Consider the following 24,817-nt stretch of genomic DNA (forward strand, 5'->3'; position numbering starts at 1 on the left):
TTACCAGTTTCGTCCTTCGTACGAGTAACTCATGTTGAAATAATTCTGTACCTACTCTATAAAAGAGTACCTTACGTACTGTAAATTCAATCTTCACTTCTGCCCGATCCGAAAAGATAAAATCACTCAGAAATGCTATCTACTGTCCGTTCAAGTGGTTTTGTCGCAGGGTTGTAGAAGGGGGGGGGGGAATCACGTGACAGTTAATTACTTAAGGAGGCCCTTTTATTTAAGTTATTTTAAACACTTGAATAATATTACGTAGACGTCCAATTCCTAACAGAAATTATTGTTTTCAGAAAAGAGCTAAGATAGCCCAGCTACTAGACTTTACAAAGGGGCGAACAGAAGCAGGTGGGGGAAACCGGGATGCGACATAGGGAAACGGACGACAGTACCCGTACGAAAATATGATTCAATATTGAAAGCTCTTTCGTCACTGGAAAACGCGAACATATTTCTGAAACGTACTATACTCAGTAACTCAGTACTGCTTACGCGCCCTCGGCTCTGTGTCGTGAACGGTTGGAAGTTTACTAGTAGAAGGGGTGGGAGTGAAGTACATTCCAAAACTCAGGTACAATAAAAATTGAAGTAAAAATAAAATGATGTCCCTGTATATAATGCAATTTGTTTTATGTCTGCTACACAATAAGAATATATAAATTCACATTTACAATTTTTCATTATTTATAAAATCTCTACATAACATTTTAAATTTAATACTAGAACTATTAGAATTGACAAGATTAGGATATTTAAATATAAATTTGTTATATATCTTTGGGCCTAAATTACTACCATGATTAAATATTGTAGCAGTGTTAAATTTTGGTTCAAGCAATCTTAAAGAATTCATAGCTTTTGTTTCATAACTATGGAAATACAATTCAAAATTATTTCGATTTTTATATATGAATTTTATTAATATAGCCTAATGTAATAAATTTGTTTTATTTTAAGAACATTGAAGATAACGTTTCTCGATATATCGAAATAGTGGCACGTTTAACACCGAAATCATTTTATTTCACCAAAAAATATGTTCCTATAAGTCTATGTCAGGATATACTTTACATCATAAGAGTTAAACATCCCCTCCATGGACGCTGAAGAACAATGGCGACTGGATAAAGAAATAATAATAATAATAATAATAATAATAAGAGTAGGTATATAACCTAATCAGCTTCTTGTCTATGCGGATGACGTGAATATGTTAGGATAAAATCCACAAACGATTAGGGAAAACACGGAAATTCTACTTGAAGCAAGTAAAGCAATAGGTTTGGAAGTAAATTCCGAGAAGACAAAGTATATGATTATGTCTCGTGGCCAGAATATTGTACGAAATGGAACTATAAAAATTGGAGATTTATCCTTCGAAGAGGTTGAAAAATTCAAATATCTTGGAGCAACAGTAACAAATATAAATGACATTCAGGACGAAATTAAACGCAGAATAAATATGGGAAATGCGTGTTATTATATGGTTGAGTAGCTTCTATCTTCTAGTCTGCTGTCAAAATATCTGGAAGTTAGAATTTATAAAACAGTTATATTACCGGTTGTTCTGTATGGCTGTGAAACTTGGACTCTTACTTTGAGAGAGGAACAGAGATTAAGGGTGTTTGAGAATAAGGTTCTTAGGAAAATATTTGGTGCTAAGAGGGATGAAGTTACAGGAGAATGGAGAAAGTTACACAACGCAGAACTTCACGCATTGTATTCTTCAACTGACATAATTAGCAACATTAAATCCAGACGTTTGAGATGGGCAGAGCATGTAGCACGTATGGGCGAACCCAGAAATGCATATAGAGTGTTAGTTGGAAGGCCGGAGGGAAAAAGACCTTTGGGGAGGCCGAGATGTAGATGGGAGGATAATATTGAAATGGATTTGAGGGCGGTGGGATATGATGGTAGGGACTGGATTAATCTTGCTCAGGATAGGGACCTATATCGGGCTTATGTGAGGGCGGCAATGAACCTCCGGGTTTCTTAAAAGCCATAAGTAAGTAAGTATACAGTATAACCTATCCCATCATTATCAAACTCTCTTGGTCTTATGAACGATTATTTTCGTGGAATTTTCTACGCACGTAAGAAATAACTTCTTTACCATTGAAGCTTTATATTGTAGCTATTGTAATCTCGCTCAGCCGTCCCAGTGATGTCAAGAAGATTGATGCACGAGAAGATAATGAAGTTGGTCGCTATGTAAACGTTTTCGTTTTCCTATTCAACTAACCGCTATTGGGAAAAAGCATTTCCTTCAAGTTTTATTTATCGAATATTTTCGCTTTTTTACAATTTGAGCCCAGTAAAAGTTTGCACGGATGTGAAATTGCAATGAGACGTAATTATATAACGTGCGTGGGACATTTGTCCTACATTGGACGTCAATTTTATTTCAGAAATAAATTACATTAGGTCTCTGATGTCAATTGACGCAGGTCGTCAATCTGTTTTATTGCATATCTGCAGCGGTTGGTGTGAAAGTGAACAGTGGTACGCAGAAACGACGCGTCCGTGCCGTGATTGATTCCAGTTTTATTAGCGTAGTTTATCTTACATGGGCGCTCCTGTTGGTGCCCGTACATTTCCAGGCTATTTCTGAGCAGTACAGTCTTGCATTCTCGGACTACTAAATACGTTTCACGACGATGATTGTGGTGGTGATGACGATTATGATAATGACAATGATGCTTCCAAAAGTTTGTCTTCTTCAGCATTTAACCTCTTCCCTTACTATATATTTTACCAGTTTTGTGAAAAAAAAAGTGTCATATTTTTTTTATTTTCGTAAAGAGGTCATTTAATATTGCAGAATCTCTGTACATCACTAATTTTCTTACATACATAAAAATCACTGTGAAATAGACATACATTCATACCTGAATTATTATCCAGAGTTATCTCGTGCACCTTGATTCCAGCTCTGGTAGTTGTCCCACTTTGATTTTCTCCTGAACTATTTACCAACTTAAGTTTTTTTATGGATTCATTTATGAGGTACAATACCAGTGCTGTTATCAAGGCGTTAACTGTTGCTTGTCGTGTGATAGACTCGAAAGCAGGATATTACGCACAGTGGCACATTGCATTCCGGACAGTAGTATCTGCTCTTGTGTCGAATTTGATTGCATTTTGAGTCTCTCGCAATACTACACATGAAACACTGTCTGGTTAGTTGTTCTTCTTCAGAGTTCGTGGAATAACTTCTGGAGAATGTCTACCTGTGAGCCGAAGTGGGTTGTATTTTGAGTCTGTAGTAGGCCGTCACCAATTATTTTCAGCATTCTGTGAACACTTACTTATTAGCAGGGAAAGGATTTATATGTAAATACATATTTACTTATAAAGCTAATATAATTTATATTTTGCATTATCTTTATGTTTCACAATGTGTAGGGTTGAAAAATCCTACTTTTATTTTCCATATTTTTCCATATTTTAGAGTTTAGTACATATTTTCGTTAATTTCCATATATTTTCCATATTTCATATAAAACAGTCCATATTATATTAGGTTTAACAATAAAACAAAACAAAATTCCATTAACTTTTAAAAATACATTTCAACAATAGAGATTTAAACACATGTTCAGTAATCCCTTTAACATCAGAGTTATTTGAAAATTAGCAGTCCTATCAACAATGGGAAAGTAAGTTACAAAACTGTATTAATTTAATTTAAAATTTTTAACAGACTTCAGTTGTGCAGCTCAACAGTTAAATGCCAGTCAGAGTACACATAGGTTCAGTTTTGTAAATCATACTATAAAGACGGTAAATATGCCAAAAGTACGTCATTCAGTCAATTTAAAATCAAAACTAACAAGTTACATTTCAGAATTTAAAGATGATGGTTTATCAACTGACAATAAAATATTATTTTGTAATTTGTGTCAGTGTGCAGTATCATCTACACAAAAGTTCCTGGTGCAACAACACATTACAACTAGTAAACATCAGGCCAACAAACAACTAAATTCCAAGCAGAGACAATTGTTTTTAACACAACCAACAACATCGAATGTAAGATCTGAGTTTAACATCGACCTGTGCCGTTCTCTCATCTCTGCTGATATTCCTCTCTACAAACTAAAGAATAAGGTCTTCAGGGAATTCCTTGAAAAATATACTCAACATACAATCCCGGATGAGTCAACACTTAGGAAGACGTATGCTCCATCCATCTACGATGAGACAATACAGAAGATAAGAGATGAAATTAAAGATAGTTCAATTTGGGTTTCCATTGATGAGACTCCCGACAAAGAAGGTAGACTTGTTGGTAATGTAGTTATCGGTTTGTTAAGTGAACAATATTCTGAACGAATTCTTTTACATTGTGATGTTCTAGAAAAGTGCAATAACAAAACTATAGTTAAACTGTTCAACGAAGCTATGGGTATCCTGTGGCCAAAGGGTATTATGTACGATAATGTGTTATTCTTTATTAGCGATGCTGCCCCTTATATGGTCAAAGCTGGACAAGCATTATCTGTTGTATATCCTAAATTGACTCATTTTACTTGTGTGGCGCATGCATTTCATCGTGTGGCAGAAGTGGTCAGAGACAATTTCCCTAAAGTAGATTTGTTGATTTCATCAGTGAAAAAAGTATTTCTCAAAGCTCCCAGTAGAGTTAACGTGTTGAAAGAAATGTACCCTGAAATTCCATTGCCACCAAAGCCAATTTTAACTAGATGGGGTACATGGCTAGAAGCAGTTGAATATTATGCCGAACATATAGACTCTATTAACAATGTTCTCCTTGCATTGGACTCTGAAGATGCAGTCTCAATTGATACTGCGAAAACAGTTACCTGTGACATAAGTGTGAAGAATGACTTAGCTCACATTCAGCATACATTTTCATGCATCATAAAAACGCTCAAAAGTCTCCAAAATAGGCACCTTTCACTATCTGAAAGTTTTGAAATTATAAATAGTACTGTGGAACAACTGAATCGTGGTAGAGGTAAAGTTGCAGATGCAGTAAGAGCTAAGGTGGACACTGTACTTTCAAAAAACCCTGGATATGAAGAACTACAAAAGGTTGTTGCTGTGATGAGTGGTGAATCAACAGTGAAGATTAACTTGGACTTATCCCCAGCAGACATTGTGAAATTGAATTATGTACCAGTTACTTCTTGTGACGTCGAACGCTCTTTTAGTCAGTATAAATCTATCCTCAGAGACAATAGAAGAAGATTCACTTTTCAGCACTTGAAAGAAATGTTTGTAACCTATTGTTATGGTAACAGACAATAAAAATTGTGTTTTGTTGAAACTACATTGGAAGATAAGGTACGTCCATTATATTTTTTGTTTAGTTTGATTAAAATGTACCAATATTTAACGTACATAGTCATTTTTTTATAATTTTAAGTCCATATTTAATTCCATATTTTGGTAAAAATCCATATTTAATTCCATATTTTGGTAAAAATAACTACATATATATTTACATATTTCATATATTTTTAGTCCATATAAATCCGTTCCCTGCTTATTAGCATGCCGAATCGTCTCCTCGAATATAATGTTGATGAGGTCATTATCAAAGAATAATTTAAAAAATTGAGAATTATCGTTATCAGAAACAATGTTAAAATTTCAGGGAATGGGGACCTCGGAGGTGCAGAAGAAATGGTGCCAGATGTCTTCTATTCAAACCACTGTCGAAAAGACGCGACATCAACTGATCTGAATTTGTTTGTTGGTCTATAACTTCGTCTTCTGATACCGATATTTCATTTCCTAATCTTCTACAGGAATATATTTCTGATCAAAAGTTTCGGAATCACTAACTTGATCCATCTTTACACAAAACAGCACAAAAAACACTAAACACAAACAGAAACCGCCCAAAATAACTAGCATCTACTCACTACTGTGTGTGAATGCTATATGAGCATAGAATTCCACTCGCAAGGAAGAAGTACAAAAAACATCACCAGATATAGCAATATCACTAACTTCTGTAGCCATCTAATGAGGAAAAGGTTAATGGAAGGATGTAAACGTATATATTCGGGATAATAATCCTTAGCAGCGAAAATGGGACTCAAACGAGTTAACTCGGGTTAATAAATTTTGACACAAGTTAGCAACCCGAGTTAACTCGGGTTAATCAGGGAAGTGGTTAACACCCTAATATACCTCAAAATGTGTATTAAAACGTATTGAAGTGAGTTAAAATACGTTATTAGTGAACTTGTAAATACGAAAGAAAAGGGTGAAAATTAACTAGGAATAAGTTTATATTTATTAGAAGAGATAGTAGATTTTACAATCACAATAAATGTGAAATGTACCCATATGCTGTCATGTTAAAAATCATGTTAGTTATATTACTGCGTTTTTAATCCGCGATAAAATGCGAAAAGTATGTGTTTCTACGAAATAAGAGCGAAATTGCATGTTATTATACTTTTTTTTTTTTTTTTTTTTGCAAAAGAAAATGAAAATATGTCTAAAGGTTCCATCATACAAGTGATTCACACTTCCAAAAAAAAAATCGATTATTCATTCATTAAAGCGACTGAAGCACTTTCTTCCTGATAAACTGAAATTATTTTTTTCTCTCCAATCGTTCCTGTACTTCCAATCTCTTTGTTGTAGACCTCTTGCCCTCATACCTTTCACAATTTCTTCCATCCATGTCTTCCTTGGTCCCCTCTTCCTCCTTTCTTCTCTCTTAGTACCTCAGTCATTCTTCTCACATGCCCATAAGAAATATAAAACCAGTAAATTGTCGAGGTCATGAAAATTTTATACGACAATGGATACTTCAGCGAACGGGTTGCTCTTTTTACCTGTCTTCCCTAGTAAAGGGTCCTGTATCTAACTTCGAAATGTGTATCTGTATTCGAGGATTTCACGTTAAGAAAAAAGTATTGAGCATATGAGGTTATTCCATCAAATGGACAGTTGCGATAGAAACGCCTATCTACCACATACCTTGTACAGGGACATCATTTTATTTTTACTAGCATTTCTAATATTAACCTGGCTATACCTTTGGATTAACGGTTGAGAACCGGAAATACCGTTTGCTACCCCCTTCCACGACTGGAGTTCGATGATACTGGCGTAAAATAGAAACAAAGCACTTTGCTAGGTATAGGAGGAAAGAAAAATAGTTCATCCATTTACGTAAACTAGGAAATATCGCGATTTTGAGTTTGCTTATTTTCATTAGGTTTTTGTTTAATCAAAATACAGTACTGTTTTAGCAATAAGTGTTTCTATTCACGAACTGAGCTATCCATTCAGACGTATTCATTATGCAGTGTATATTATACTGTCTACAGCACATTAGCGTACTATATTGAGAATGAAGTTAAATTGAAAAATAATTATAATATGGATATTTAAACACATTTTTGAAAATGGTGGCCGTTCATTTCGATACAGGCTTTAGTTCGTTTGTGCATATTATCGCACTATAGACTATTGTACCTAATTCCAATTACCAGTTTCGTCCTTCGTACGAGTAACTCATGTTGAAATAATTCTATACCTACTCTATAAAAGAGTACCTTACGTACTGTAAATTTATCTTCACTTCTGCCCGATCCGAAAATATAAAATTACTCAGAAATCCTATCTACTGTCCGTTCAAGTGGTTTTGTCGCAGGGTCGTAGAAAGGGGGGAAATCACGTGACAGTTAATTACTTAACGAGGCCCTTTTAGTTAAGTTATTTTAAACAGTTGTATAATATTACGTAGACGTCCAATTCCTAACAGAAATTAATGTTTTCAGAAAAGAGCTAAGATAGCACAGCTACTAGACTGTACAGAGAGGCGAACAGAAGCAGGTGTGGGAAACCGGGATGCGACGTAGGCAAACGGACGACAGTACCTGTGCGAAAATATGATTCAATATTGAAAGCTCTTTCGTCACTGTAAAACGCGAACATATTTCTGGAACGTACTATACTCACTAACTCAGTACTGCATACGCGGCCTCGGTTCTGTGTAGAGAACGGTTGAAAGTTTACTGGTAGAGGGGGTGGGAGTGAAGTACATTCAAAAACTCAGGTACAATCAAAATTGAAGTAAAAATAAAATGATGTCCCTGTACAATGTACTAGACAAGGCCCAAAAAACCAATCCTTTTTCCTTAACGTGAAATGCTGTATAGTTTCTATATCATGAATGCCTTAGGTCATAATTTTATTAAGAGTATCTTGAACTCAAACAAAATGAAAAATAAATGAAAGAAAACTTAAAATAAAAACTACCCAAAAATAGAAAATAATATACTCATAAATAAAATATTAGCATATTCAGCCAAAAAAATTAAAGACAAACCTCTTCTGAAGCAGTTTGACGGTTTTGCATCACCTTAAAAGATGTTTTGTAACAATGTGCTCTCTGACTGTGAAAGGCAGAGGGAGGAGGGGTTCTGTCAGTTCTAGACGGCACCGTAGTAGCAACTTCAAGAAACTCTACTCACAAACACAGCTCCATTGCAACTGCTGCTATGAAGAGAAATCGATGCACTTTTTATAGTCCAGTGACTAACTTCTGCGCGGAATTTATATAGGTTCTCTCGTGAAACATATGTTTCATTGTTTACGATATCAATGAACACGAGCGAGTACTTCTCTTTTTTCATTACGCTCTCCTTATTTTCAGTTGCTAGAAAAAGAATCGTTACTCTCGAAGATATTTTATCAAGTTTCTTTTATGGGAGAAACGTTATGACAGAGATAAATTATGAATAACCGATTTTTAAGGCTAGAACAGGTTTGTTTTTATGACATGAAACTCTGTTGCCAAGGCACAAGCTTAAGGAGAATATATTACATACAAGGAACATGATGTGTAGCTCAGCGTACAACAGCCATGTAATGTTTTAATACAAATATATTTCTATGCTCATACCGTGTGGCGCAAAATAGACCTATTTTCTGGGATATTTACTTAAATGAAATCACATTATTTTTTTATTGACATTGACTTCTTCCGCATTAGAGCTTGTCCCTGTGAAAGTGTCCAAAATATGAGGAGCAAATATTCAAAAGAGACTTCGTCCTACAAATAGAGTTTTAGGTTATGAACAAAAATGCAGTTTATTACCTTACCAATGTTACAATTGTGTACTGACTACTTAATTATGAATATCAGTCTATTCAGAATGTAGTAAAACTAAGTGCAGTGAAACCTCTCATTTACGGACATCGAATGGACGTAAACAATCTGTCCGCATCTGGGAGGCTCCCCAATCTAACAGTAAATTTAATTTATAATAGGCTATGCATTATGTATCCCTTAACGCTTTAAGGATATATGTACGTGAACAACCATAAACATTATCAGAAAATGCAGGCTCTAAATTTCAAAAATTTTATAAGAAAATGAACTCACAATTGGACAAAAATTACAAGGTACCGCAACAAGACTTATTAGAACTTAAATATCTGATAAAGGTATAAAAACGGTAACTAATATTATTTTTCAAACCAGTTTTATCAAAGTATGGAAAGAAAACAAAAAAAAATTCTGCAGTTACATCATTTGGTAACCATAACATTGTTATGATCTCTCTGACGTCTTTACTACTTTTCCTGCATGTAATAAACACTTATTTCTCAAAAGTAGACTACTCTCAGACATGTAGAGTTGTTTATTTTAATACAATTAATTTTTTATTTGTCCTGTGTAAAAAATATTAAAATTTACGTAATATTTTGTTACCTAATTTTTCTACTTTCAAAGAAATAGTCATTATTGTACTCTACCTTTTGTATAAATGAATGTTAAATCAGTGTACAAAATTTCAGAATTCTATCTATAATGGTTATGGAGTTATGAAACAATATGTGTGAAAATTTTCAAAATTTGGAAAATTTTCAAAATTTGGAAAATTTAATTTGAAGAAAAAAAGTGAATTCTAAAAAATATTATTAGTAACCTTTTTATACTTTTATCAGATATTTAAGTTCTAATAAGTCTTGTTGTGGTACCCTGTAATTTTTGTCTAATTGTGAGTTCATTTCCTTATAAAATTTTAGAAATTTAGAGCCTGCATTTTCTGATAATATTTGTGGTCGTTCACGTACATATACCCTTAAATGAAATGTATTACTGTAGTTTAATTCTAAATACAGTCTACTGTACTACAGTAAATTCTTTGCCACTTTTGAACTACACAAGATAAGATCGAAAAAGGAAAATACAGTACTGTGCCATACAATTTTATTCTAGGGCTACAGTTATGCAGTACTGTAATTTACAGTTTTCAACTTAACCTTTACGTTCAGGTGCCATTTCTCTCGACACAGAACAACTGATAGAAGTGAAGAGAATAATCCTACTAACCCTATCATGTGTCGAATACAATTTCACGATCGCGAAAACCTTGGATCCATCAGACAGGTTAAATTTTATGACTTTTTTTATCCACCCGCTTCAGCTAACAAGGGGTAGCCGGTTGGGCTAGTGGTAGCCTACGAGAGAGACCCTTATTGTCTTCTTTCATGTTAAGGAATTTCTGTATAGTTCTCAAAACTAAATTTTCAATTTTTGTAACATAATAAGTCTTGAAATCCAAGTTCTGTCCGCAGTCAGGAGGTAAAGCAAGCTTTAGAATTGTGAAACAGCTCTCCGTGTCCGTGTCTGAGAGTGTCCGTAAACGAGAGTTAAATTTATCATTATTTCTATATTATTTCAGTTAGGACATAAAAAACTGCCCGTATATGAGGAGTGTCCGTAAGGAGAGGTTTCACTGTATTCAAATGAAATTCAATTATCATTTTAGAAATTTAATAGAAAAGTTTTGATAAAGTTGACTGAACAGATTGGACATAGTTGGTATTGTCTGTCACAACGGTTGATTGAGATACACGCCAAAAGTTTATTGTAGTCATTTCATGAAGTAGCTTTGAAACCAATTGACTCAAGTCGGCGGCCTTATGTGAGGATGGCAATGAACCGCTGGGTTCCTTAAAAGCCATTTGTAAGTAAGTAAGAAAATAAATTACAGAAAAGCCACTATTTAAGCATAAAGTCAAGGTATGTGTTCATGAGCTGTAAAAGAATTAGTCGTCTGTCTTCAACAGTTATAGAGAAAATGTTCCTTATGTAAAACACAAATTAACACTGTTTAAATTCCGTATTCTCTTAATGTACCTTTTTCCTTTACCTGTTTGTATGTAAGAAAGTAATATTCTGTTGAAAAGGAAGAAACTCTCCTGTTAATATTCCAGTTTTATGCTCTGGTCTCCTGCATCGCATGTGCAAGCTCAAAAAGCTGTAAACGCATGCTTTTGATAGAGTATGTGGAAATGCGTGAGGTATTACGTGATGCGATAGATGCGTGCATTCGGCAGCAAACAAGAAAAAAATGACGTGTACGACTATTTTGTGGTACACGTGTAACATATTCAGAACTCCGGCTTTATTTATGCACCATCTAAAAGCCAAGTCTATAATTCTGAGCGCATAATTAACATTTCATGCTTTATTAATTATTAGTAGAGAATTATTTATCATTCCTTGTTCGTGAAGCGTAGCGGGTACGGTTTCGTTATTGCATGGGTCTTTAGAAAATTAATAGTAACACTTTAATTAAGAACAAAAATTTATTTATTCACAATTCACAACTCTTGAAATTAATCTCCACCAGTAACACGTACCCGTACCCCTCTCAGTGGTTCTTTCATCTTACGGAAAAGCTCGTAGTCGCAGAGACTCATATCCGGAGAATACGGAGGACAATGTTTTCTGTAATGCTTCATGACATAGTTTAGCATTTATGCTTCTTGCAACCTTATTTTAATTAAGAATATTTGCTAGACATTTGCTTAGGGTTTTGCAGATAAATGTTTTGTTTTTTTTTACAATCACACTTACAGTGTTGCCACTAATTTTCAAATGGCCTATTATACTAAGGAGATTTAAGCTGGAAAATCATTCTTATATTCGTAGACGATCAGATTAATATTTTACTGTAACCTAGATACACTGATTAAATAGATCAAGTAACTGATTTCATTTTTTTTTTTTGGTTGCCAAGTTACAAAACTGAAAAAAAAGAAGATATATGTAATAAAATAAATAGCTTGTATTTATTTATTTACTAGAGCTTCCTCAAATTAGAGGCTGCCATTAGACAAAGGATACAAAACAATACAAGAACAAATAGATGATGAAAGATAACAGAGTAAGAAAAAAGTAAACAAGTACACAAACAAACAAACAACGGCAGTTTACAGAATAAAAAAAAGTTACAAGCAAAGAAGCAATGAAAGCTCATAAGAGAAAGAAAAATGATAATGGTGCGTCAGTTTTTTCAGTACACTGAATTAGAGTCCATATAGGTGGTTTCGTTAAATTTTGACGGACTCTCTAATTATGAGGAGGGCAAGTTCATTCAGAAAAGATTTGTGCAGTCCTAGGGTCTTACAGAATTGAGAAGAGAAGTTAAGTATCGTTCCTCTTGCTCCAAACATCAATCCCGTAACACTGATATCGTTAAGTTGGTATTTATCTTTATAATACGGGATGGTTGGAACGTAGATTGCTCGTTTCTCCTCATGTACGTCTTCAGGCTGTCCTTTGTACGTTTTAAATCTGATGGTGAGGTCGATTATCATACCCTGAGACAGAGATTCGTTAATGGCGATTATGTCAATTCGTCTGTTACTGCCATTGTCGGCGGTTCCGTGGATTTCTTCATAGACGGTGTATTTCAGTTTTCTAAGAGCATCGGCCAGTTTAGTTCTAATTGCATGGTGCCTATGTATACGCAATGTTTCGACATAAGGGCAAGCTCCCAGAACATGTCCAAGGGTTTCTATCTCACTGAGGCATCGCCTGCAGTGGTTGTCCTGAAACCTTCCGGGTATGGCTCTTACAGCACTTACGTTGGCAGTCATCTTGATAGCCTCCTTCAAGCTGTTTTCACCTAGATACAACTCTCGAAACGTTTTGGATACTTTTATCAGCAATAGTCGAATGAAATCCAGCATTTTCTTTCTCCCTCTATAATAATAATAATAATAATAATAATAATAATAATAATAATAATAATAATAATAATAATATTATTATTGTTATTATTATTATTATTATTATTATTATTATTAATAATTCTTTATTTATAGTGGCAGAGTTAAGGCATTAGGGCCTTCTCTTACACTCTATCAAGTCACAAAGTATACAAGCAGTTAAAATTTAACAAAACATTAAAGAACAGAATACTAACATATTACAAAAAATAATAATAATAATAATAATAATAATAATAATAATAATAATAATAATAATAATAATAGCATAATAAAATCAACACTAAACACCATGAAAATAATACCATAATAGAAAAAAAAGAAAGTAAAATACATTGGAATATAGTGAAAGCAACTCATTTAGTACAAATGGTTAATATGGAAAAACTTAAGGAAGAATATATCAAAATGGAATGTAATAAAATAATAATAATAATAATAATAATAATAATAATAAAAGAAAAGAAATACGAAAATTAAATAAAATTCACGATAAAAAGGCTATGATAATAAATTCATCTGCTGATAAAGAGAACAAAAAGGGGAAAGGAAGGAAAAAGAAATATATAGCCTATATTTTTACAAGGCTTATAACTGAAAGGATCTAATTCAAAAAGTGCAATTTTAATTTATGTTTGAAACTAGACAATGTTCGACAGTCTCTGTCATGTTGTGGTAGAGAGTTCCACAGATGAGCTGCAGAGACCGTGAAAGATGAAGAGTAGAAGGATGTTCTGTGTTTAGGAATGGAGAGTGTGATATGGTGTTGTGAGCGAGTATCTATTTCGTGATACGAGGACAAATGTTGAAAACGAGAAGCTAGGTAGCTCTATTTAAGTAGATAGATTTCTGTGATTAGATGCAGTTGTTTTGAAGGTAATCTAATTTTCTGTAGAGTTTTAGGTAATTTTTCTGAACGTTTATTGTAAGTAATAGCACAATACGTAGTAAGTACAGTTTTTGTTTGTCACATTCACGTTTGTGTTTCATTACCCAGCGTTCTGTATTTTATAAAAATTTCAATTCGTGTTCCAAGATTTTGCGTACAATATTCGGTGTTTGTTTCATTATTATTATTATTATTATTATTATTATTATTATTATTATTATTATTATTATTATTATTACTATTTTTGTTGTTGTTATTGTTTATTTATTGTATTTTGGGAAAGGTTAAGATATGATTTGTTTCATTGCTGATGAAATATGAAAAACAAGATATTCCAAAGATTAGATCTTTTTCTTCTTGAAGGGCGAACAGAATGTTACTCCTAGCATCTGCTACACTCGAATTAGGCTTTCAGATTTATTCTACGTTGAAATAGTTATGTTCTCTCTCTTTCATCAGCAATGGTAGAAATCCAGTGTAAAAATCACCTGCTTCTTCCCTGATTTAAAATCGTTATATCTATTATTTAAATTTTGCTTTGACTTTGTTTTCCCGTGATGTTTTTCCATTCCCCTAGATCACCAGAATCTCATTTTTCAGATGCCAAACTAAAATCTGATGGTGATGTGAGCTGTGTAAGTCGCCAATATGACATTTTCCCGCGAGCTGGTTTTCCAAATGAAATTCAGGTAACCAAGTATTGATATTGTATAAAACTTTCATACGTAGTTGTTTTAATTAATTATTAATACTATAATTAATTATAATTTATGTTTAGGCCTACATTCGTACTGTGTTCAACGTACGAGTATATTGTAATCATGGAGAGTAATTCATAAATACGGAATTCTTTTTTTACTGTTTACTAACTCATATTCTATTGATTAATATGTAATACTAGGAACAGATTAAAAACTCTGATAACATTTCGAGCAATATACATGGAATTTGAATAAAAATGTAGCTCTAGTAATTGTACGAATTTATAATAGCACTAATTTCATTTTGCAAATGTCAATTTCTTTTGAGGCGGTACACATTTTTCCCCCAGATTCATTGCAGTTAATGAAAACACTAGACAAAATAATTCTTTTCATATGTATGATTATATTATGTGTATTTTTAACAAATTCTTATCACTACTAACTGGATAAATTTTAGCATTTCATATACACTTAGCTCTACTGTAGCTCTTGTAACTTTAAATTTTCTTAATCACAGTCACTATAGCTTTTTATAGGGAAACAACTTAGTAAACTCCGTTGGTCTGCGCATGCGTCAATCTTAAAGAGTGACACAATATAATATTCACCTCCTTCTTTCCTAGACTAGACGGTATTTCGGAAGGCGGTTAGCTTCTATATGCGCCGTAGCATTTCTGGTATGTGACGTCACAAGTTTGTACAGTAGAACCAATCAGAATCAGTCTATAACAAGCACTTCCCGAGTTCGTTTGTTCACGTGTGAGTGTTTCAATACATTGAATAAGTAAAACTAACATTTACTGTGTGTATGTAAGGTAAATAAATGGAAGAAGAGACTGTAAAAAGACAAGTATTGCACAGGCAGGCGCAGAAAATAGTGTTTAAGGTGTATAATTATTTTAAAAACGTTAACAGCAGAACGCTGCCGGCCATCTTGATGCTGGCTGCAACGTTGCCAATATGCAAGAAACGACTGCAGAAGCATGTGGTGTGGGATTGAGAACCGTGCAAGGAATATTGTTAGTGAAGGAAAGAGGGTTTGTTTGATGTCATGCTTACAGTAATCAACGGCTAAGGTCATTATTGTATTTTGATAATTTAAATTCTCTCCTGCGCTATTTGTATTGCACGTGCGCGTGAAGTACGATGTGGCAATGTTGTACGCTGCCTTACTCTCTCTATCTGTCTCTCTCGACGCAAACGCTAGCAGACAACCGCCTTCCGAATTGCCGTCGACATTGTCAGCCAATAACGGGAGAAGGCGTTACTTACGTAGGCTTCCAGTGAAGCAGAATATTTTCACATTTTTTATACTTAATAATAATTCAAAAAGTAGTAGTCAGATTCTAATAAGGAAAAAAGCATGTTGAAGAGTATTGTTTGCAGATTTCTAAGATGTTTGAGTCGCCGCAATATAACAAATGTAAAACTTCTTAATTGGCGTTTCTTTTGTACTACTGTAGTGTGGGAAAATATGTTTTTGAAGTAGAAAAATCAATCAGCGATAAACTTTTTTTCTTGATGATATAAGTGGGTAGTCGCAGTGTATGAAATCGTCTAAATAGAGTCTACTTTATGTTGAAAACAAAACCATGTTAATAGAATGAGTCAACAAGATATCATCACTTGTTACGTTTATGACTGCTCGCGGTCCGTCAAGTAGCGCGTACATAAACATTATTTATCTACAAAACACAACAGTGCTTTAAAATTAAGCATTTATTGTTTTGATTGATTTCATTTACTTAAAGGGACAGACTAAAATGTTTAGTCAGTTGTCCCCAGTGTTTTCAATTGGATTTTTGTAACAGAAATTGAGTCCCCAATTAACGTAAAGAAACGTCGCTGCCTTTTTTTGCAGAATATGGAAAAGACAAGTGGAAGAAATGTATTGAGCACGTTAAAAATAACAACGAACAATATTTTTCTAGTGCTAATGTAATAGACAGTGAAACTGACAGAATAATTTCGTTAGGAGAATATTTAACTGATAGCAATGATGCATCAGATGACTTGTCAATCAGTAGCGACAATGATTCAGATTAATGGAGGGAAACTCGGACTCCAGCGCAGCGATAAGGTTTAGTAATCTCCCATAGCGGAGTTTTGCCAGTTGTTAACCTATCGCATTATACGCCATATTAGTTTGCACAGATGATGAGGTTACTGATTGCATCATGGACACTACACTGATCATAAAGCTACTTATTTACTACGCTGATCATGTAACTATTTATTTATGAGACTCAACGATTGATTATAATGTTACTAACTAGATTTATGAGTCCTGAATAAATTACATGTATTTATAGTGTATTTTCATATACATTTGTATTATATTAGGCGTATACGTTCATGTTATTCGGATGCCTCATTTGATTCCAGCAATTAGCTATCTTATTGAAAATTTAGCGAAATATTATACAGGGTGATTCACGAGGATTCACCGTCACTTACGGAGCTTATTTCTGAAGACATTCTGAGTAAAAAAAAATGTCATATAAACATTTGTCCTAAAGTCAATATTTTCAGAGTTACAATAATTTGAAGTTTAATTTTTTAGTTTTAAGGGTAAAAAAATATTACAGATAGAGAATGAACTATTTAGAACTGTCATTTCTTTAATTTGCTAGTGTTCTGAAGCTAAAAATGTGTTGTTAATTGCTTTGGACAGATTTTGTTCTTTCAATGTTTAACTAAAAATTACATCATCCTTACGCACTTATCACAAAAATTGTTACAGATCGTATGACTTTAGGAACTTCATTCTTTACAGTTTAATTATGCATCCTAATGTACAGTCTTAAAGAATTTACAAGAGTGGCGTGATTTGTAAGAATTGTTACTTTTGTAATTTCGTAATTAAAAATCAGAAAAAAAAAAAATCTGTACGAAACAACTATGGAATTCACAACACATTTCTAGCTTCAGAATACTAGCTAATTAAAGAAATGATACTCCTGAATAGTTCATGCTTTAGCTGTAATATTCTTCCACCCTTAAAACTCAAGAATAATGGTATTTTACAAACAACTTCATATTAGTGTAATTATTTTAAGCTGTAGGCCTAAAGCTTTTCAGAGAGATTTGTATAATACACGTTACTGTTCGTTAACAGAAAACCACAAATTTAAGTCACACAGAAAGTATGCACTCAATGCTGGGCTCTGACGTTCTGTCAACCCACTTGAGGTATGTGGATAAGAGCGTATTCCGAATCTCACCGGTGAGCAATCCGATGGCATCACGGTGTTCCGAATTCCACCGATGACGTCATTGATGCTCCACCGGTGTCGCACCGGTGCCATCAACTTGCAGAGGTGGTGGCAGTCTCCATTAGCCGCCATCAATGAATCTGATTGGTTCTTGTATAGGGCGGGAATTAGCAGACGAATAATATCGTGCACAGTTGTGTCATGGCGGTGTGTTCTGCTTTAGTTCTGCTGTATTGTTCGTAATGAGCACAACGTAAAAACAATATGTTAATGGCTTATGAGCGAACATGTCAACGGACCAGTTATTACTACCGGCTCAAGAAATAAATTGTTTATGCTATCTTTTCTTTGAACGAGATGTCTGTACGAAAATTTCGCAAAATTTTGCTAGCTTAGCACAGGCAACAACTGGAACAATCGCCATGACAGCATGGATCCTTCCAGCAGTTTTGTTCCTTATTTCGCTGCAACGTGACGTCATTGATGCTTCCGGACTGGTGAGATTCGGAATACGCTGTATAAGAGGAATAATTGAGCCATGGTCTGGTACAGTTCTTGGGTAGCTCAGTTGGTAGAGCGTTGTCGTGCTCAGCCAAAGGTCCCGGGCTCGGTAGCCGGCCCTGGAACAATTTTTCTCTTGAAATTATTCAAGACAGCTATACAGGTAGCTATACAAACTTACAGCTGTTTTTGACCGACGTAAGGCGCTAGTTCTTGCACGAAGTCTCTCAGATAGGCCACTTAGGAGCTGTCCGAGGTAATCAATAGATCTCCAATACTCCAAATGACATCACTACTTCTAGTCTATGTTGTTATCGTCATTATCGTTGTAGATATCATTCCGCCCTCACTACTTTTGTCTTTACAGAAACTGTATTGGGTAGAAATATATGTAATTATTGACACGAATTGTAGAAACTGAAAAATAGCGAATGCACTTCTCTCTTTGTTTCATTCCGTCGTCATTCTGTCTTCTTGCTCTTCCAATTCTCTACCTGCTTCCGTCGTCCAGTTTTCACCTCCTCTTTCTCCTACTCTTTGCACTTTATATTTATTTTCTTCTCTTCTTCGTCTGTCCCATGATATTTGCTTACCTCCTCTTCTTTCATAATTCGTTCATTCTTCTTCCTGTTTCTTCTTTCCATGTTTCTCTCCTTATACTCTTATCCTCATTTCTTTTCTACTTCTTTTCCATTCCCCTCCCTATCTCACTGTCCTCTTTTACTTTCTTCTGCAAGATATGTTATTGATTCTGTTCCCATATATACGTATATTAAATTTGAAAAATCGTGTTAAAGAAATTACCCCCAAACTAAATTCAGCCTGTTGTGCTACTAGATTTATGCAAGAGATAGTAAATATCAATACTTTAAAAACAATATAATTTGCATACTTCCATTCGGCAATGAGTTTTGGAATAATATTCTAGGGAAATTCCACAGATAGTAACAGTATATTACTACTACAAAAAAGAGTAATTAGAATAATAGCTCATATCAAATCTAGGGAATCGTGTAGGACTATTTTCAAAAAGCTACAAATAATGCCCATTGCTTGTCAGTATATTTTTTCATTAATAATCTTCCTCGTATGTAATCGTGAAAACTTTGTAACTAATTCAACAGTTCATAGCATAAATACAGGTCAAAAAATGACTTTCATACTCCATCGGAAAGTCTATCGTGCTTTCAAAAAGGAGTGCGTTATATGGCAGTAAAAAATTTAATAGCCTCTCTATGGATATAAAAGTAAAACTTAAAGCATAAGATTATTTAGGGCCAAATTAAAGAAGTACCTAATTTCTCACGCCTTCTATTCTGTAGGTGAATTAATGAATATTGTATTAATATCGATCCTAACCCTTTGTGGTGTGCTAGTAGGCTAAATTGTAAAACTCTTCTGTATATATTTCAACTAGACTGTGACTATAATTAAAACTTTGTAGTACTATTAAGATTTTTTTTGACATCTTCCATATTCCAGCTGTGAAGCGATTTACGAATACCATGGAATGTAAATACAGTAGAACCTCTATTATCCGTGGTAATAAAAGGGGTGGAGTGAACGGTTAATCGAAAAAATCTGATAATCCGTACCATATAAGGTTTTCATAAATTAAGTGCTTAGATTAATACAATTTCGTAATTTCCATGGCTTTCTGTTTTAACATTCTAGACAATAGATCAGACGTTCACTAATTTAAGTCTGATTTTCAACGACAATAGTAATATGCGTTACAAGAGCGGTATGTTGAAGCTTTCATGTTCGAGAACATGAAAACAAACATACCGCTCGTGTATCGTACATTATTTTGTGCGAAGATCGTTTATTACATATCTGAAAGAGGAATTTCTAATTAGTTGCAATGAAATCTCCATCTTGGTTTCTGTTCAATGACGGCAACTTTGGAAAACAAATATATCCATCTTCAACATTGTTCCTATAAAATGTTTTCTGTGTTTACTATACTCCAGCAGGCCGTGATATACGTCTGTCTTTTTTTTTCCCCCAGTCTATGATGAGTCTGGAATCTTGTTGATTTTTTCACGGCTTCCTTAATGTTACTTGCATTGCAAATGCAGTAATTTTTGTGGTGTTGTAGAGTTTACTTAATTTTTGCAAATATTTAAAAACAGTAGTTAACAGTGCAATTTAGGTGAAATTGCAGTGGTAAGTTTCCAATTTATAATTATTACCATATTGAACGTCTTTAAAAATAATATGTTAAAAGCCTAAAGCAGTAAAATGAATATGACGCTTAAGCGGTAAGAATAGGGAAATTGTTATGTGTGTTACGTTGGGAATACTGAATGTGGTATTTCACACTTACCGCGTATTGGTTGTGTGCGGAAAGCAAGCAAATACGCACGATCTCGCACAAAACTCTTTATGACGGCTGCCTGTGAAAAGATAAGAATAGTAGGCCAATAGGTCCCATGTAGTAGATTTACATACTTTATACACTTTATATTTGTTTTGCATTAAATCGTGCACAGTTGTAATACCTATTTCGTATTCTGATGCGAGATGAACCACAGTTTCTCTTTTTCCAAACCATTCAATTACTTGTACTTTTTTTTTCGTAGCACAACACGTTTTCTTTTGACACCTGTAGAAAACATTTAGCATAGAAGTTAGACAGGACGACCCCTTTAAGAGTAGACAATACTGTATAAGGGTAAAGGTTTTTAAAGAAAACACCCAGTAGAAAAAATTCGTACTAATATAATATACACACAGTACTTCATATTCTTATACTGTACATCAAAAAAAAAAAAGAGTGAGAGAGAAAGTCAGTCGGATAATCCATCAATCGGCTAATAGGGTGACGGAAAATCGAGGTTCTACTATAAATACAATACAATACAAAAAGTGTTTTTGAGAGAAAGACTATCGCTATTGTCACAGGCAGATACGAACCAAGAAAATAGCATTTTCATCTAAAATCTGACGTGTAGCTATTGTATTAGAATATTTCTTCCTCTCTGTGAAGATACAGGGACATCATTTTATTTTTACTAACATTTTTAATATTAACTTGCCTACACCTCTGGATCAACGCCGTTTGTTACCCCTTCCACAACTGGAGTTCGATGATATTGGCGTAATATACAAACAAATCACTTTACTAGGTATAGGAGGGAAGAAAAGTAGTTCATCCATTTACGTAAACTATGAAATATCGCGCTTTTGAGTTTCATCACTTTCATTAGGTTTTTGTTTAATCAAAATAAAGTACAGTATTAACAATGAGTGTTTTTACTCACGAACTGAGTCTCCATGTGGACGTATTCATTATGCAGTGTATATTATGCTGTCTACAGCACATTAGCGTACAATATAGAGAATGAAGTTAAATTGAAAAATAATCATAATATGGATATTTAAACACATTTTTTTTAATGGTGGCCGTTCATTTAGATACAGGCTTGAGTTATAATGTGCATATTATCGCACTATAGAATATTGTACTTAATTCCAATTATCAGTTTCGTTCTTCGTAGTAGTAACTCATGTTGAAATAATTCTGTACCTACTATATGACAGAGTACCTTACGTATGTAAATTCAATCTTCACTTCTGCCCGATCCGAAAAGATAAAATTACTCAGACATACTATCCACTGTCCGTCCAAGTGGTTATGTCGTAGGGTCGTAGAAAGGAGGGAAATCACGTGACAGTTAATTACTTAACGAAGCCCTTTTATTTAAGTTATTTTAAATAGTTGTATAATATTACGTAGACGTCCAATTCCTAACAGAAATTAATGTTCTCAGAAAAGAGCTAAGACAGCCCAGCCACTAGCTGGCGAATAAAAGCTGGTGGGGGAAACCGGGATACGAAGTAGGCAAATGGACGACAGTACCTGTGCGAAAATTATTCAATATTAAAAGCTCTTTCGTCACTGGAAAACGCGAACATATTTTTGGAACGTACTGTGGCTGCTATGACTGTATATGCGGTCTTGGATTTGTGTGGAGGACGGTTGAACTTCGTTAGTAGAAGGGGTGGGAGTGAAATGCATTCAAAAACTGAGGTACAATAAAAATTTAAGTAAAAATAAAATGATACCCCTGTATAAGTCAATGATCACTGTACTAACTGGTGTTCAATCACCCGGAAGTCTTGGTCCATCCAGGGGTCGATCTCAGGAGTCTGTGTTAGATTCCAGTAACCTCCCATGCCGAGGTTTGCGGACCAGTAGCCTAAACAAACAAGGAGCGTATCGTGTGTCACTAATTAACTCGTCCGTTAAATTAGTTGCTCTGCCGCTCGTGGGTGGAGCCTCTGGTTGCGGTCGCAATGTAATCCGCCCAGGCGCGGGAGCCTGGGCAGCGTTCGAGCGAAGCGTTGCGATGCTCACCCGGGACAAGAGACAAACCTGCCACGGTGACGCACTTCCATTCAGGCAACGAAATACGTAGTTCTGCGATGCCCAATTTGTTATATTGCATGTAACTTATAATGTAATTTGAACTTTGATGGAAAATTTTGGCAAAACTATAAAAAGTATGAGGTTGTGTAGTGTCTCAATCCAAATTTTATTAACGTCCTCATCACGGAAGAAACATACCTTCGTTAAAATTTTGATGTTAAATTATACAGGGACATCACTTTATTTTTACCAACATTTTTAACATTAACCTGGCTATACTTGGAAAGACTGTTACCCCCCTTCCATTACAGGAGTTTGGAGTTGCTAGTGCAATATGTAAACAAATCATTTTACTAGATACAGGAGGAGAGAAAAGTAGTGTATCCATTTATGTTACAGGGAAATACATTATTGTGATTTTCAGTTTGATAATTACTTTTACGATATTTTATCGAAAAACAGTAGAATAGCAACAATTTTTTTTTTCATAAACTCAACTCTTCAGGCGGTTATATTCATTATGTAATGTCTACTTTATTCAGCATATTACTAACCTAATTTATTCCTGAGAATTTTGTGAGCACTTACGTAAGAAACCCAAATTTCTACAGCTAACTTCTTGACTGACTTATTAGGACTTCCCTGCATCCTTTCTCTAGTATCTTCTACAGCATCTTCTGTCACCTTTGTTGGCCATCTTACACTTTTCTTCCTTTCTGTGCACTCTATTGCTCTAAATTTATCTACCAGATTAATTACATTTCTACGAAAATATTCCGTAATGATATAATCAGGAAATTGTGAAAAAAAAAACTGTTGTTCACATTCGGTTATAGCCTATTGTAATATTCCAGTTTTTATCATCGTCCTTCATACTTACAAACAGTAAAACAAAACTCTTGTTTAAGTACCGTACCATATTATAGGGTACCGTACTTTCGGTAACTCTAATCTTCACTTGTGCTCAGTCCACACAGATAAATTCAGTTATGCTAGACACTATACCTGGGGGTGTGAAAATAAACTTCAATAATATAAGCTCTTTCTTCTATAGAAAACGCAACATATTTCTGAAACACACTGTACTCTGTACTATTTATTTCACTGCTAGCAACAGCGGCCGTAAGTTTGTGTGACTGACGTTAGCAAGGACATTAGTGAAAGGGGTGAGAATCAAGTACATTTAGAAACGCAGGTACAATAAAAATTGAAGTAAAAATAAAATGATGTCCCTGTATAAGTTACAGATCGTTTCCTTCTTTCGTTTGTTTCACGGGATCAGTGGCGTACGCAGAAATTTGTCAAAAGGGAGATGTATTATTAAAATTGCATACAATTTATATTATTAGTATTTCAAATTTTGTGTACTATGATGATTATTATTATTAGTATTATTATTATTATTATTATTAAATAGGTTTGGAAGTAAATCCCGAAAAGACAAAGTATATGATTATGTCTCGCGACGAAAATATTATACGAAATGGAAATATAAAAGTTGGAAATTTCTCCTTTGAAGAGGTGGAAAAATACAAATACCTGGGAGCAACAGTAACAAATATAAATGATACTCGGGAGGAAATTAAACACAGAATAAATATGGAAAATGCCTGTTATTATTCGGTTGAGAAACTTTTATCATCCAGTCTGCTGCAAAAAATCTGAAAGTTAGAATTTATAAAACAGTTATATTACCAGTTGTTCTATATGGTTGTGAAACTTGGACTCTCATTTTCAGAGAGGAACATAGGTTAAGGATGTTTGAGAAAAAGGTGTTTAGGAAAATATTTGGGGCTAAGAGGCATGAAGTTACAGGAGAATGGACAAAGTTACACAACGCAGAACTGCACGCATTGTATTCTTCACCTGACATAATTAGGAACATTAAATCCAGACGTTTAAGATGGGCAGGGCATGTAGCACGTATGGGCGTATCCAGAAATGCATATAGAGTGTTAGTTGGAAGGCCGGAGGGAAAAAGCCCTTTGGGGAGGCCGATACGTAGATGGGAAGATAATATTAAAATGGATTTGAGGGAGGTGGGATATGATAATAGAGACTGGATTAATCTTGCTCAAGATAGGGACCAATGGCTTAT

General features: G+C 34.3%; 1 protein-coding gene across 3 annotated transcripts in view; it reads left to right on the top strand.

The window, feature by feature from the left end:
* The window catches only part of Liprin-gamma (liprin protein kazrin), a 717,975-nt gene that overhangs the window by 185,503 nt on the left and 507,655 nt on the right, over positions 1-24,817 (top strand). For all 3 annotated transcript variants that reach the window (XM_069827796.1, XM_069827797.1, XM_069827798.1), the window contains exon 2: positions 14,525-14,613. The gene's annotated coding sequence lies outside the window, so the exon portion shown is untranslated. The remainder of the gene's footprint in view (positions 1-14,524; positions 14,614-24,817) is intronic.

The sequence above is a fragment of the Periplaneta americana genome, chromosome 6 (genome assembly GCF_040183065.1).
Source record: "Periplaneta americana isolate PAMFEO1 chromosome 6, P.americana_PAMFEO1_priV1, whole genome shotgun sequence".
Taxonomy (NCBI): Eukaryota; Metazoa; Arthropoda; class Insecta; order Blattodea; family Blattidae; genus Periplaneta; species Periplaneta americana.